This window comes from Pinus tabuliformis, chromosome Q (assembly GCF_031772625.1).
Source record: "Pinus tabuliformis cultivar Carrire ecotype Pingquan chromosome Q, CPIR1, whole genome shotgun sequence".
Lineage (NCBI taxonomy): Eukaryota > Viridiplantae > Streptophyta > Pinopsida > Pinales > Pinaceae > Pinus > Pinus tabuliformis.
In genome coordinates this window covers 114,328,415-114,336,091 of record NC_142296.1, presented here as the reverse complement: position 1 = coordinate 114,336,091, position 7,677 = coordinate 114,328,415, and the positions used below count along the sequence as shown (strand labels likewise).

The 7,677-nt window shown below is 37.2% G+C and overlaps 1 pseudogene; it reads right to left on the bottom strand.

Moving 5' to 3' along the window:
• Positions 1 to 658: 658 nt before the first annotated feature.
• On the bottom strand, positions 659 to 5,323 carry LOC149218492 (AAA-ATPase ASD, mitochondrial pseudogene; annotated as a pseudogene).
• Positions 5,324 to 7,677: the final 2,354 nt, after the last annotated feature.

The following is a 7,677-nucleotide window of genomic DNA, read 5'->3' as shown; positions in this document are numbered from 1 at the left end:
CATATTTTTCGTTCTAATTTGTTTAGAATTTGGTAGGGATTTCTTGGAATCACAAGTTTGAGTTGTAGACTTTCTACAATTCGAGTGCCTAGAATTGGGTAGGGATTTCTTGGAATCACAAGTTTAAGTTGTAAACTTTCTACAATTCGAGTGCCCCAAGAGGGTGCTCAATCCATATATTTATATAATCAAAAACCCATTTTAAACAATACAAAAATAAAGTTAGGCAAAAAAAAGTTGTGAGATTCAAACCAAAAACTCTAAAACATATGATATTTAAACAACGCGTTATAAAAATATAATTGGAAGGAAGCTAAAGATGCATTATTTTCCATGTGTCAAGGTTGTTTTCAAATTGAAAACACTAGGGAAAAGAAATTTCATTTGTCCAACAAGATGTGAAGCCTCGAAATTTGAGCAAAAAATACAATTGAAAGGAAGCTAAAGATGCATTATTTTTCATGCGTTAAGGCATGTTTTCAAATTGAAAACATTTAGGAAAATATTTTCTTTTGTCCAGCGGGATGTGGAAGCCTCAAAGTTTGAGCAGAAAAAAGAAGCATTGAAATAGTACAAATCACATTTATGACTCATTCTTTTCCATTAATGACGTCAGACTTCATCGCAAAGATTGATGTTTGTACCTACTTTGCTAAGACTAGGTTTCACTCTCTACTGTCACGGAAGCATTTTCTTTAGATACATTGTTATTCAAAGCGACATTGGCTCTTCTTTCTTTGGCGTCACGAAGAGCTTCAATTAAGTTATGGAGGGCACAGGAGGGATCGTCATTTATCTTCAAAAGATGTTCAGTTACATCCGCAAGCGGCATTTTAGCAACATCGATAAGATCTTGGATCTCGGGAAACAACTCATGGTCTTGAATGGAGAGGTATTGTGAGATAGAGTCTTGAATCCAAAGAATTTACAAAATGACAGAAAAATGTGTTTATCCATGCGACTAGACCGAAGAAGCGGAGGATTGAGCATGTCAATGTGGTTGGTAGTGAAAATGAACAATCTCTTGCTTCCACAACACGACCATAACCCATCTGTGAAGTTCAAAACCTAGGAAAGGGTCACTTTTCTCTCCTCCTTCAGCTCGTTTTCCTTAGGCTTGTTCAACTCGGATGGCTTCACTTTCTCCTCACTCTCTTTATGTGGTTTCTTCTTCTTCTTATAATTTGAGAAATCGAGAGAGCAATCAATATCTTTTACCATGATTATCAATTTGTAGCTAGTGGCGATCAAAATCTTTCTCAGTTCTGTATTTCTTTTCAATTCGGTGAGCTCTAGGTCATAGAATTTGTAATAGATAAAATTAGCCATGGTAGCAATCATACTGGACTTGCCCATTCTAGGAGGGCCATAGAGAAAATAACCCCTCTTCCATGCTTGTCTAGCTTTCCTGTAATACTTGTATCCACTCTGTAATATTTGGAGGTCTTCCAAGATCTCATGCTTTTGCTCTGGTTCCAGAGCCAAAGTATCAAAAATCACAGGATGATCAAACACAACAGGTGATCAATAGCAGTGTTCATTTGTGTAAATACTATGGTGGCAACTTAAGAGCTCCAAAATTTTTCCTTCTGTTATGACATGGGGAAGATACTCACCAAATATATTGTGCTTTGTTTTTCTTGTGAAATTTGAGCTCGTAACAACATTTCTCGTTGAAGGCAAAATTTTAGGGGTACCTGGTCTTCTAGTTGAGCTCTATGCTATGGAAGGCCCACCATACTTTAATATCCTCAAATTTGTCTGAGATTTTATGGTTGATGTCCGAGTTAAAGGTAAAGTCCTTTCAACTCTTAGGCTTCTTGAGTTGTAATATATCTACAGTTGAAGACGATCTTGTGCTCAAGTAAGTCTGCACTACTTTATAAGCTTCGCTCACTTTCATCCCATCATTCTCCTCAATCACAATTGAGATGTAAGAAAAAACCGTCCCTAGGAGCCTACGCAACGATTCTAGGAAACATGGTTCTCTAAATTACGAAAAGTGGTTCTCTAATTTAGGAAAAGTGGTTCTCTAAATTATTTCCTAAGGTGAAAGTTGGGTTTATGTGTAAAAGCCATGCTACATGATGTATTTCGATCATCCTAGTGGAAAATGGCTAGGTGGTCACTTTTTAGGTGATAACAGATTTCCCCTCAATCTATGAGTGTTAGGAGCACATCATATGACCGAAATACATTGTAGGTTTACTTTCATGAGAAACTGAAGGAGTCTGGTGGAGAGAGAGAGAGAAAGAGACTTCAACATAGGGAAGGACTAGAATTGAAGGAGGTGAGACCTATTTTTCATAGAGAAGTATCATTTATGGTGTGTACATGACCTCAATGAGGAGGGGGATGCATACCCTGTTATGCAACCAACTCACAAAAAGATAGATCAATGACTAAAAAAAGTCCTCTTCAAGGGGGAACCTCCTTTACATTACATAAATGAACAATTCTTGGATGATACAAATGACAAGATGTAAGAACCTTGGTGAAAATTTCATGTAATAAAATTTAATAAAGGTAAAATAAGACCAAGGTCAAGGGGCACGTATTCCAAGCTAAGTGTTGGGGCAAGGATATCCTATTGGGCATCATTGTATATGTGTTTTGGCTAATGAAATTTGGCAAAGGCATTAAAAGGAAAAAAGGCATTTTGGCACATTTATTCATGAAAATAAGGAAATTGGGTGAAAAGTAAGGTGAAAGGTCACAGGTTGCATGTGAGGAGGAAATTGAAGGAAAATAATGGAAAATGAATAAATTAGAGGTCTCATGCATAAAAAGGCCTCTAAGGATCATTTCATGGCTTTTGTCAAGTTCAAGTTTGAAGCTCTCTCATTATTCTCTGTCTCTCACTCACTCTTGGTCACTTAGAGTTTTCTTGGAGCATGCTAACTTTGGATCAAGGAAGGAAAAGAAAGTAAAGGGAAAGGAAGGCAAGCAAGGATCAAGGAAACGAAAGAAGGATCAAGCAGCTTCAGCAGAAATACTTGCAGGTAACCTTTTGCATGTGTGATTTCCTAGTTGGTTTGGACATGCATGGCTTTGCATATTGGTGTATGGTTCTCTAACTGTCAGTGGCATGGTTTTCCCGGGTTATGACAGTGGTTTTCAGCCTATCCTTGCCTTTTTCCGGATGCCATGGTATGTTGGTATGTTTATTTCAGTTTTTGAACTTTGGTTTGCTAGATGGATTTCAGAATCCGGGGCAGAGGTGGTCTCAGGTTCCATTCCCAAAGGCCTAGGAATTTGTTGACGGTGTTGGACTAGCCAACATCTCAAGGGGATCTCCCCTGTAAGAAGTCCCAATTAGACCTCAGACCATTTGGTGTAGGAGTACCAGCAATGGGTCATAAGGTAATGTCTTGAACGCGATGTTGCAAAGAGGCAAGTAAGATAACTTTGTCAGTAGCAAGGGTGTGATTGATGCAGTGAGTCAAGGAAGGTGTATGAGAGGTTCTAACACTTCAAAGGGAGAAGGAGGTGAAGGTGAGTTCTAGGTTGAAAGGGATCAATCCCAACTCGGTTAGGAACACACAACACAAAAGGACATGCACAGCTTCCGGCGGAGCAGTCCACTCGGATGCGGTAGTCACAACATACAAGGTAAGATAACACATATAGCACTCATGGATCTATCCGAGACGAGTGCGACGGTTGTTACAGCAAGGTTCATGTGAAAGGTCTGGCTGGTGTCCGACAAAGCGGTCGACACGGATGGTGACAAAATTAACAACATATACAACACATTAACAACAAGATTCATATAATTGCATGTGAATTAGTGCATACACAAGTACATAAGTTAAACAACATATATCATTAAGGCAACTAGAGCAATCTAACTACAATAACAACATATGGATGAAAATGTGTTGGCTCTTATTATTAAATAAGTGTAAGTCACAATCATACAATACATCCATGTAAACCTGCTAGTCCCAACAATGGAACATTACAGCCACATCCGCCTGCTCCTCCAAAGAGATGTACTAGCTCCGTGCAATGGAGAAGCCAAGGCACGTTACAATACTGTCCAAGCCTTCTTCAAAATAGTCTTAGTAGAAGCTTGGCTGACCAAAAGCCCATACAATGAGTTATGAGGGACTATTTATATCAAAGGGTGGGGTGACCCTTAACATTCCCATTTGTGATAGTTCAACTACCCTCATGACTCTTCACCTACTCTATGACTATTACATCCAACTATTGACACTTGACTTACACTTGACATGACTGAACATTACAATGCACATGTACTCATGTGAGACAACATGGCTTGAGCAAGCCTTGCAAGACATCACTGACACTCGGTCCACTGTGATGAGATCATCTCTTTGACATGATTGTGATGGTGAAGGTGGTGAGCTGATGCCAAGATTGGTCATCTGTGATGGTGTGCATGCACCTCATGGTGACATCTTGCTAAAGAGAACTCTTGTCTGCGTTACAACCGTTGCATTGGTTCGGCCCCTTCATCCAACTCGTTTGCTAACATGTGCATGGTCTTATTGGGTACAGTTGAACTGGCAACACACTGATGCATAGTGTCTATGCTGATCTTCAAGTGTGTGTTGGTGGTCATGCGCATCCACTTGCCGAAGTACATGTTCAGCCCTAGTTGGACTTGCTTCTTGTCTTCGCCTTGGTGAGTGCGTTGAATGGGTTGGATTGCATGCGTGCACTCAACTACATGCATGTTGTTGAATCCCTTGCATGCGATCAACAACACTTCTCACCATGTTTGTTCTATGTCAGCTACTAGGATGGATCCCTAACTTGTACGGGCGCAGTTTCATCCATGAGTGAATGTTGCGCCCATTGTTGTTCTTGTTCCTGTTGCAACTCATTTGTTTGTATGTGCAGCTTCATGTTCTTCCTGAGTTGTTGCTTCAGCACATGCAACTCCTTCTTTGTTCCATCTTCTACCTTCGCGCGATCTTCATGTCGTGCCGTCACTTCATAGCCAGAGTCTCCAAATTTTCTTTCATCATCAATGGACCTGCTTGAGCTTGCAACCTTGTTCTGCCTCAATGTTGTCAACAACCCCCTTGCATTCATTTCATTTAGTATGATGTCTTTAGCTGTTGTTCATGATACTGATCGTTGTGATGTTGTTGTTGTCATATATTGATGTCCTTGTCTACAAACAACTTGAGGTTTTTGTGGGTAGGCAAGTCCAAGGACACTTGATCAATTGCATCCCCAAGTGTGCTTTGAACGGTGTTTTCTTCTTTGCTCTCCTGGAAAACATTGTACTTGTACTACTGAGAGAAATATGAACACCTAGGATACCTGGAGACATGGAAACATTCATTGCGAGCAATCTGTTAGTCAAAAACCAAAATGAACATGAGAACTGACTTGCAACATACCTAGGTGAATGATCATGAAGGTTGTGCAATTTCAGTCGGGATGTCGGGAGACCGACTGCCAAGACTGCACAAGGCATAGTTTAGGATGTCGAGAGACTGACTGACTACTGGAACTACGTAATGCACAGTCCAGTCTAGTTGTTGACTGCTGGGATTGCTCAATGTGCAATTCCAGCTGGGAAGGACTGCTAGCCCAGGGACATATTTGTGCAATTTCTTGCCCCAAGCAGCCACTGTCCTCCAGAAATGTGCAAAACAATCCTAGAGGCTAGTGCTGGGCAGGAATGGGCAAATATGGAGAGGAAGGTGAGCCTTCCTTTCCCAGATTACGCAATGCAGCCTTGGTGAAGGCAAAGTTTGGGCCAAGGTTGGCCCGACTCACTGACGGGCAATTGAAAGTAAGTAAGATAGTAAATGCATGGTGACACTAAGTGATAGCAGAAGTGATTGGCGGTGCATGCGAAACATGAATGAAAGAGTCAGCAAATAGATCAACATGCATGTGGGTGAGGAAGTTCTACGGTTGGGTGAACGCCCATGCAACAGTTTCATGCATGCAACAACAGTGAGATAACAACAAAAACTGAAACAGAGCTAGGACAAGCTAGAATACATGTAAACGACAAAAACCATTCAAAGAAAAACATTTGTCGACGCGTTTCGAACCAACCAGTGTGGTTCATCGTGAGGACAAGTTAAATGAGCAGATCTCGTTTTGCACATTAAATAGACAGGGCAGAATATCCCATGACCCAATTTTCCAGACAAGATAATGGCTAAAATGACAACAGCTAGATTTGACCGGGAAACGGCTAGTTTGACTTTGATAAGGGGTAAAAACTCTATTTATTTAAAAAGTTAATACAGTTATAAATGTAAGTGGACCGTTATATATAAATTACCATAAATTAAATTTATTATTATTATTATTATTATTATTTTATTATTATTTTAGCGAAGCATGTGGAGAAAACCAATCATCATGTCTGCATTGAGGAAGCTAGTGTGATTGCTAGAGTGTCGCAATTCCATCATCGGAAGTTTAGAGAAGCCCTTGAGATTGAGAAAAGGCCAAACAATCTCAATAGAGAATATGGATGGAAGATCAGTAGTTGCTCGGTACCAGCCCTATCCTCCTAGTAGTTCTCTTCCTTTTCCCCCCTCCCTTCAATAAGCTTTTAATTAATTTTTATGGTAATATTTTTCTCTAACGCTTGAATTCTCTAGTATTTTATTCATTTAAAATCTCCTTGATGATTAATTTAAACTCAACTAATTAATAAAATTAAATTAAAATTAATCTATTCTATAATCAATTAATATATGATTTAAATTAAATATGGATTAATTTCTAATTTTATAATATTTTTAACACTTGATATTTATATTCTATAAATAAATAAATAAATAAATATATATATATATATATATATATATATATATATATATATATATATTTCTTTGACTTTGAATATAAAATTAATTATATTTTAATTGATAAAAAGGTATTAAAATATTTCTTAAAAAAAAAAAAAAAAAACTCTTGAAAGTAATTAATTTTTGAATCTAATTTAAATTAATCTATTTTATAATTATTTAAAAACTAACATACTATTTAAATAGATCACTAATTAATTTCTAATAATTTAAAAAAAAAAATTGGACTATGAATATAAAATTTATTTTATTTTATTCTAATTTTTATAACTAACTAATATGTATATAAGAACTTGGATATCTAACAATTCTAATTTAATACAGTTTTTTTGTTTTACTTATTCTAACTATTTTAAGTTAATTTATTTTATTATATATTTATATAAATCCTTTTAATTAAAATTTAATTAACTATTTATAGATCACTCTATTAAAAAATAAAAAATAAATAAAAAATAAATAAAATAATAATAATAATAATAAATTTAATTTATGGTAATTTATATATAACGGTCCACTTACATTTATAACCATATTAACTTTTTAAATAAATAGAGTTTTTACCCCTTATCAAAGTCAAACTAGCCGTTTCCCGGTCAAATCTAGCTGTTGTCATTTTAGCCGTTATCTTGTCTGGAAAATTGGGTCATGGGATATTCTGCCCTGTCTATTTAATGTGCAAAACGAGATCTGCTCATTTAACTTGTCCTAACGATGAACCACACTGGTTGGTTCGAAACGCGTTGACAAATGTTTCTCTATGTGATTTTCGCCGAAGAATCTTCAAAAATTTGATATGGATCACAGAAGCCTTAATTCAAGCATTCAAAGAAATCAAGCAAACAGTACTCCCACAAGA